General features: G+C 31.0%; 1 long non-coding RNA gene across 4 annotated transcripts; it reads right to left on the reverse strand.

Moving 5' to 3' along the window:
• Positions 1 to 310: 310 nt before the first annotated feature.
• Positions 311 to 7,754, reverse strand: LOC114269646 (uncharacterized). Of its 4 annotated transcripts, none has more exons than XR_014346776.1 (7): positions 7,405 to 7,754; positions 6,721 to 6,974; positions 6,398 to 6,542; positions 6,208 to 6,290; positions 2,921 to 3,074; positions 1,897 to 2,039; positions 311 to 693 (listed from the first exon to the last, which is right to left on the reverse strand). It is a non-coding gene; the product is annotated as an uncharacterized LOC114269646 (long non-coding RNA). The 4 variants fall into 4 exon arrangements; XR_003631694.2 differs by having other exon boundaries at positions 7,680 to 7,745; XR_003631695.2 differs by having other exon boundaries at positions 311 to 685; positions 6,721 to 7,752.
• Between the last annotated feature and the right edge of the window lie 1,816 nt (positions 7,755 to 9,570).

Raw genomic sequence — 9,570 nt, forward strand, 5'->3', positions numbered from 1 at the left:
ACTAAATAGATTTATATATATATATATATATTTAATGTTTTTAAACTAATAAAGTAAGTAGTTATAAACATAAAAACTAACTTATAAATTTCATATATACCACAATAAAAAATATTAAATTACTTCAAAAAAATTATAATAATTTTTTTTAATTTATAAAATCCACGGGTTATTACTGGTTTTTTAAATGATCTTAATTAGTATAAAGTAAATGTGGTAATGTATTTGCTACTACGTTACACAAATAATTAAATGAATTAATATTTACAACACAAAGTGAAGGTGGCGACATTTTTCACTATTACATAAATAAATAAATAACTTTTAAATGAATTAATATTTAAAACATAAAGTACAGGTGGTAATTAACACTTCACTACAACACAATGCAATCATGATCAGCTACACGAGAGCACAAAATCCCCAAATCACTGGCTGTAAAAAAAATGTGGGTTGGGGATCTAAACAATCTCTCTAAAAATTAAGTAGGAATAAATAAATGGATTCCACTTCATTTATCCTTCTGTTTTTCTTTTTTAAATGCAAATCTATTCAAGCACAACTTTAAGAAGGCAATACCACATCGAATCTTGATCGTACATTATCCATTTGACCTCATTTTCTTCATCCTATATGATACCCTAAACCCTTGGCTTGTAGGGTTTCTGATCTTATATGCGTCAATCTGCAGTACTAAACCAATAATAATAAAACAAAAAAACAAATAAAATGAATTAAAATTTAGCAATTGATCACTACTGATTGTCTAACATTGAATTGATTGCATAATTAATTGCAAAAATAAGCCCTACATAGAATTGAGATCAACACATAAAAACAACTCCAATTGTAAAATGGTACTTAAATACATAATAGCTCGTGAAAACTAAATTGGCAATGATACTAGCTAGGTTCCATGATTAGGGGAACAGAGATTAAAAACTTTAAAAAACACAATGAATAGATTTGCAAAACCCTTAAAATTTCCTCATCATTACTTGCTTTACTAGTATTGAAAAATAAAAAATAGGATTAATTACACTTATAGTTCCTATAGTTTGAGACTTGTGTCACTTTGGTTCTTGACTTTTCAATTGTGACACATTTGACCATGAATTTTGAATCCTGTTCCAAATAAGGACAATTGAAAATATTATTAGATTTTTTAAGGGTAAAATCGTCAATTTGATAAAATATAAACTAATTTGACAAAAATAAATCTCAAAAAAATATTTTTAATTTTTTTAAAATTATTTTTATCCACCAATGATAAAATTATGTAAAATTAATAAAAATTACATGATTAATTTTTTAAAATTAATTTTACATGATCATCATCTAAACACATAATAAAAATTAATTTGGTAAAAAAAAAATAAATGTCTAAAAAATTTATCAATTTTACATAATTTTATTTTTAGTAGGTAGAAACAATTTTTAAAAATTCAAAAATATTTGTTTAACATTTATTTTTGTCAAATTAGTTTATATTTTATCAAATTGACAATTTTACCCTTGAAAAGTGTAATTATATATTAAATTATCTTTATTTGGAATAAGATTCAAAATTCAGGGTCAAATGTGTCACAATTGAAAAGTCAGGAACCAAAGTGACACAAGCCCCAAACTACAAGGACTATTTGTGTAATTTGCCCTAAAAAAAAAAAAAAAAAAAGAGAGAGAGAGAAGTAAATAATGGGGAAACTACAATATCAAGTTTTTGAATAGTCAATTATGGAGGATGCTTGAAATTCATGTGTAGGAAAATGACCAAAAATCACATGTTACGTGTATACACAATTGTGCTCATGAGTGCGTGTGTGTGCATGTGCCAATGTAAATAGATTTATTTTCGATGAAGTAAAAATTACAATGAGATTTCTTTCATATGATTACCCAATTTTCACCAGTGATTGGCAACAGCTGCCATATCCAATTTGTTGTAGCGGTTTACTTGGCCTCTGCTGGATGAACTGCTAACAATTTTTTTTGGTGTCATTTTGATCGTATATTCAATTTGTCGATGCCAGAACCTGTGACTATGGAAATGACACAAAACCTCAATAAGTAGCTGAAACATGCAGATGACAAGGATTGTAAAGAAGGTGCATGCATGCATGTATGTCCCCTAAAAACCTAAAATGGATGTGTTGGGGCAAACTAAAGACGGTGCCTATGATCTCAGCATCATGCCATTGTTTCAAATGATATTAGAGTTTAGGGTTTGTTGTTTGCTGTTTTTCCTTTCTTTGCTCTGTTGATTTCTCACCAACTTCTGTGGCTTGAACTACCATATGATTGAGTGTTCTTCTTGGTAACAACCTAATTGAGATTAGGAAGCAATGCTATGATCTTTGCTCTCGCCTTTGCTTTATTGATGTAATCTCATATGTATTGTATGTTATTTTCATCAATAAAGACCCTTTGTTTTGCCGATAAAAAAATGATATTAGAGAGAAAATGTGTTAGTTTTTTGTATTCTCATTCCTTATAGCTAAATGGTTCATTAGCTGTATCTATATATATGACCAAAAATCAGTGATCATATATAGTTTGGTGTGTCATGCAGATATATCTTGGTGAATAAAGGACTATCAAAACCCGAAGGGATTGGCCTAATAGGTACAACTAGGGACTTAGGAGTGTGTTATTTCTAGGTCTTAAGTTCAATTCCTATTAGGAGCAATACATTCCTTGGGGCTACGTTCGTGGGCTATGCCCAAGGTTTGCCCTATCCATGTAGAGGGGACGCTTTGCATAGATCTTGAGATTAGTTAAGCTACGCATAAGTTATCCCGAACACCAGTCATCAAAAAAAAAATTTTTTTTGAGGGGAGTCATGAATCATACTTGATGATATATAAGTCAAATTAGAAAGCAAGATAGCGTAAGAATTGGATCAATCCAGCTTGATGCTCACCAGTCAAGAGGTTGCGGGGTCAAATTCTACAAAGGTCAAACATTTCAAACCTTGGGACTACTGGAGTTTTGCCCTATTATTAACTTTAGGGCTCCGGGATTGGTCGAATTGAATATAAGTTGATCCTAACACCCGGTTATCAAAAAAATCCAGCCTGATGCCATTGTAAAAACAACAAAAACAAAAATTAGTTTGCAAAAACAATAGAACAATCTATGACAATCACAATAAAATAAAATAGAATGTAAAATCTAATGACAATCTTTAATAATTCAATGGAGTACACCGTAATAAAGGCATTGTAATGATAGCTGTAGTGTATTTCATGTGGTGATATAAAAGCATGTTTCTTTGTTTGATTTTATTGCTAGTGTGTGTATGTTAAGATACATATATATCTACTAATCCATCTATTCACTCTCTTTTCTGTGTATCCAAATGTAGCTAAATGATGGTGGTTCATCTTCCCTCTTGCATGTATAGAAATTCTTGCAATAGTAATTAACACAAAAATTACTTCAAGCTAATTCTTTTTATCAGAAGATAGCGGGAGGTTATACGGGAAACACTATGGTGCACTTTACAACTAAAAAAACATGGTATAACTTTAATTTCTTGAGTCATAACCAAAAAAAAAAAAATGTCAAAACAAAACACAACATGAGATATAACTAAAATAATGTCATAGCTAGAGAAAAAAAAAAAAAAAAAACTACTGATCAAAAATAATTTTTTTTTAAAAATAGCATAATAGGAGTGTAAATGGTACACCTTTTTTAAAGGTGTATATTAAAAAAATTTAAGGTGATACACATAAAGTGGATGTAAAAACATAATCTGATATAGTCTTATCTTAATTCTTACAAAAGCACAATAGAATAGGGAAGAAGTTGATTATGGGAGAGCATGACATGATTGCCACAATTAACAATCCAATGATCCGATTGTTGAATCAATTGGGACCTGTAATAATTCTTAGGAAAAAAAAGAAAAAAGTATTTACAAAAGCAATTTTTCTTTCTTTCACGTATCGGATTTCGCCAAAGGAAACACACAAGTAGTAATTCTATAATTAATTCTTGAACCACTTTTTTTTTTTTGACAATTATATGGTCTTTATGCCTTCGTAAGTAAAATGAGTTTTGTTTCTCCTCTTAAGCCCACACTGTTTTGTTGAATAATGTATTTAAATTTCATCAACATATAACTGGTATTTTCATCATCAAAACAACATTAATAGGTAAACCAGTTTGATGCCCCTTCGGAGACCAAGAAAGCCAACAACATAAATTTTCTAGCTACCAAAAGAAACTCACTAATGAAAGTAGCCAGTAAGTTGCCGACATGGACGTACAAATACCCTACACCATGTTTGGATATTAGATTTGTGGAGAAGGAAGCTTTTTTTTTTTAAGAAAAGGGGTTTTTTTTTTTACCCTCTACAAGTCTAAGATCCAAACACAGTATAATTGTTGGGTGGACAAGCCAAAGATAGAGAATGCTGCAACGCAGGGTGCCCCATCTAGATGTTTGTAATAAGTGAAGATTTACAATTGAAGACAAGTGATGAGTGCTAGATAGACCCTAACTGAGAATCAGTTGACGTCGATCATGATTTTTTTTTAAATTTATCAGTCGCCAAAAAGAGCTTTATAACAAATGAATTGGTGTTTCGACTGTGAATTGGGTTTGAATTGGTTATGAACCGATTTAATTGATGATACACAAACGATTGTCATTCCCACTAATATATCAAAATGTATCTAGCCAAGAAATTGAGGTGAAAATTTAAAACCATGATGTGGAGATTTGGAACTAATGAAACAATACGCTACGTTATAACAATGGGCATATATACCCCATGGAACCAAGAATTGGAAAGTGATGGAGGCACACGGATCTATATATGTAGCTGAAATGTCTTGAGTCATCACTTTCATTAATAATGAAGCCAAAAATTGAAGATTTTTTTTTGAAAAATGTTTGGGGGCCCTAATTCTGTGGCTCAAATATGGCTCAAATGGCCAAAACATTTTGATGTTGTTTTGTACTCAAAACGACGTCGTTTTGGCCATTTGAGCCACATTTGAGCCACAAAATTTGGGCCCTCTACCATTGCTGTTTTTTTTTTTTGAACCTTTTGGGTACTATTATTAAAGATGTGAATACAGCACTAAGGGTTGGTTTGGCATAAACTAAATAATACAAAAAGTCAAAAAGTCACTATCATATTTAAATCACATCATCTTATTTAAATCATATCACCTCTCTAACACATCGCATCAAACCCAACCCAACCCAAACCCAATCCATATAAGCCAATAAGTCAAAAAGTACACTTTTTTAGAACATCTCAAATCAATCCTAAATATGCGTCTCGAAGAGGTATGTGAATATTTGGTGCACTGAAGACGTGTCTTGGAGATAAAAAATTATCCAGTGGATCGAAAATTTCAACCCATCAAATTACATGCAGTCATATAATCATTTGTCCCTATTTTTCTTAGAAAATGGTTAAATATCTATTATTATTGGATGAGCATATAGTTACGTGGACGAAAAAATATCATCTGGATAGAAAATTTCAACATAATCGCGTGTCTGTAAAATGACAGGAATGTGTCTGAGAGAGAGAGAGAGAGGAGCAAGTTGCAAGATGCCTATGAGGGTTGGTCCACCTAGAAGAGTGATGGCTGAGAAATGTTAAAGCAACCCAACAATGGCAGCGACAATGTGACTTGTTCCAACCATGATTTGCATTCAAAGCTCCCCAATACCAGTTCCAATTTTCAAAGAGATATCTCTCTATTCACTTCCACAGACAAATAAAAATAAAAAACCACTCGGAAGAATGTCCATAAAATAATCAATTTTATTTCCAATCTTTTCTGAACAAGACAAATATAGAAAAAAAGCCCAAACTCAGCATGCTATTTTGGGGTTCATCATCAACGAAAGTTTTCTACCTTGGGTTGATATCACCAAACCCCATATATTGGATAAGAACAAAAACAAGTACTCAAAGCTTTTAAATAATAATTTAGTTTAATATCAGTGACACAGTCATATATGAATAAAGGTCCATATCAAAATATTTTTTCTTTCTTACATTACGCATCAGCTTTCCCACTCAAATGTTGTTCTCAAATATTAACAGTTTTTGGATTTGCAAAAACATAATTAATCTTTAAAGGACAATCAAAAGCAAAGAAACCAAGAGTTCATTGATGGATCTTTCACCAAACAAGCAACAAGAAAATGCAAAAAAGATGGAGAAAAGAATTTACCTTTCTGTAGTAAATAATTTATTGCACATGCATCATCTGCAAATCTGTCTCTTTCTCCTCTAGAGAATATCCAATCCCCATCTCTATCCCCAAAAAAAAAAAAATCAAAATCATTAAGAAGATACCATTTCTATCAAAGCTTCTTTGCTCATCAGAAGAATAATCACAGATCTGCGAGTTTAGTACTTACTCATCAATCCTTCTACAGTGACTCATATCAGCCCTTTTGTTTTTCTTTATCTTATTATGAACAATATTGTTGGAATATAATAGGGATAAAGAAACCGATCACACTGATAGAGTTGTACCTGATTCTGTAATTTGCTTTGATTTTCCTGAACATTTTCACCAAAAAAAAAAAAAAAGAAAGAAAGAAAGAAAAGCAAAGAAGGGAAAAAAAAAAGGACATTAAACACTAAAAAAATCTATTGATAGATTGGTAGGAGTTGGAAAGTATTTCCAACAAATAGCAAAAACCCATCTGAAAGACAGCTGAAAGAAATAGAGAATCACCTTGTTGAAATGCAAAGTAGCACATTTGTTGCAAGTCAAACTCGCATATACAAATAGAGTTGAGTGAGCGAGGCAGGGCCAAAATGATCATCCTATATATATATAGGTAGGTAGTCGTTTATTGCCGATGCAGCATCATCAAGATTCTCATCTTCAAAAAGCTCTTGCAGAGAGAGAGAGAGAGAGAGATTGATTACAATATCATATCACACCACTAACGACCACCGTGCATTTGAATGTGAATCTTGATGATGCTACACCAGCAAACGACGACTGTCAATCAATCCATGCGCAACAACATCAACCAAGAGGATGAAGAGAGAGAAAGTATAACGAGAGGAGAGAGAGGTAATAGGTATACACATCCATTTTAAGCAAGAGCTCAAAAAATTACAGAAAACATTGAAGTGTACATATATATAGAATAAAAATAATAGAGATATTAAAGATTCAGATGGAGCCTGAGCAAGGCCAAGGCCATGGGGGATATGCTGATGTGGCCTGTTACCAGTGGCCAAATCGTAAAGCGATGTCGTTAGGGTACCGTACAAGAATCCAACTATGTAAAAAACTCATTTTCATACAACAAAAAAAAAAAAACAACACTCCTTTTTGTTTTGCAGAAACAAATCAGTTTTTCGCAAATCAAAAAATCGAAAAACACAAACTGATTTTGTGACTCACCAACGGTTAGATTCCAGGGAAGAAAGACAACCCATGTCAGATTAAGACAATACTAATAATAAATCAAGAAATGAAAAAACCCATGTTAGATTTCCGGTAATTAATCAAATCTTGATAGGTAGAGATGAACTAAATCAGCAAATCAGACGAAACTAGACTATTTAGATTTACAAAAAACATAGTAGTAGTTTAAAGGAAAAGAAAGATTACTTCCAAGAACCATCAAGAAAATAGTAATACTAGTAGAGATATGAAAAAAGAGAGAGAAAAGAAACCGTTAAACACGCCGGAGATCTAACATGCCGAAAATCGGATGAGAGAGAGAGAGAGAGAGAGAGAGAGAGAGAGTGGGGGGGGTGGTTTAAGGGGGGTTAGGGAACTCTCGCCGATCGTAACAGTGAAGGGGGAAGGGTTCCGTGGAGAGAGAGATACATATAGATGACGCGATTTGTTTGGGTTTTCAAATTATTTATTTATTTATTTTTATTTGTTTGTTTTAGGTTTTTTTTCTTTGGGTTTATTGGCTAATGCTTAGCTGTATGGTACGTTAGCGCTGCACTGTTATTTATTTTTATTTTTTTTTAATATTTATAAAAATAAATATACAGGTAGCTTGCTCCACATATTATCAGAGAGTATTATCACTTAACATCCATAATGTATCTATAAAAAATCTCACCACACTTACATTAGCAGTGCACTTTACCATTATTACTGTAGTTAAAAAATTTTAATTCCCAAGCCCTAATAATAATTTTTTTTAAACTTTTTTTTTATATCTACCATAGAAATCAATATATATATATATATTTTTTAACCAGATGTCCTCGACTAATTTCGAGATCCATGCAAAGCACTCCCTCTACGTGGTCGGGCAAATCTTGAACAGCATTCATGACCTTAAGGAGTTGATAACATCTAGCGAGAATTGAATTGAGATTTAGAGAGAGTACATCCCTATATCCCAAGTTACACCCACTAAGCCATTGTCTTGGGGTAGATATCAATAATATTACACTTATCATATTTTTATATGAAATATATTTGATATTTTTCAAAAAAAAAAAAATCTCACAATTTAACCTACAAGTGTTAATAATTTTTTACTTGCTACACACTTCATCATTTAGAAACCTAACTCCCTTACAACATCATTGTGATTAAATTTTAAATTGAAGTACTGATTTCTCATTTTTATACCATGTTATCTTTAGGAAATATTACTTGTCAATGATATTTTCAAATCTTAATTACGCAATTACAAAAAAGTTTATGATTTTATATATTAATATTTATAAAGATTATCATTGATTTGAAAATATTCTTTTACCCATAAACTAACAACTATCTTTAATTGTTAGTGATCGTTTTCGAATAGGACTTTTTCTAATGATTTTTTAAAAATATTTTAATTAAAATATGAGATGAAAAAATTAATATATTTGAGACAATTTTTTTTAATCTTTTACTAAAAAAAGATGTATAAAAAATAGAATAAGTGGAAAGAAATTTGTAAGGAAAAATATCAAATTAGTGATGATTTCAAAAAATAATTACTATTTAATGGTAAAATTTATAAATATTAATAATTAAAATTATAAAAAAATTCATGTATATGTAATTATTTTTTGAAATTACCACTGAACTGTAATTTTTCTTTTTTTTTTTTGACATTTGCTGACTTTTTTTTACTTTTAAATTTTTTTTCAATTTTGCCAAACCACTCCTTAATATGATATTAGTTAGGGGTGAGCAGCGGATATATCGATCCGCCAAAATCGACCGAACCGAACCGATCCGCCGCATTTTGGACGGATGCGTGATGTCAAGCGGACGGTTGCGGATTGATTTTCTCTAATCCGCCAATTTGGCGGATAGATGGCGGATTTGAGGTTCCTTTGGCCGCAACCGAACCACCAAACCGCGAGTAACCTTAGTAATTTATAAGACTTCGTGTTTTCAATTTGTTTGAATATTTTGTTGAATATTTTGTTTGTGTTTTCAATTGAAAAGAGTTCAAATATTTTGTTGAAAAAAAGTTTTTAACTTGAATATATTTTTTGAACTGAAAAAAATAAACATATTATTTATTTATATTTTTTTGTTTTTACATCTAACTTTAAAAGTAATAAATAGAAAATATAATATATGCTGGTTGGTTTTTGT

The sequence above is a fragment of the Camellia sinensis genome, chromosome 12 (genome assembly GCF_055761805.1).
Source record: "Camellia sinensis isolate YWXY chromosome 12, ASM5576180v1, whole genome shotgun sequence".
Lineage (NCBI taxonomy): Eukaryota > Viridiplantae > Streptophyta > Magnoliopsida > Ericales > Theaceae > Camellia > Camellia sinensis.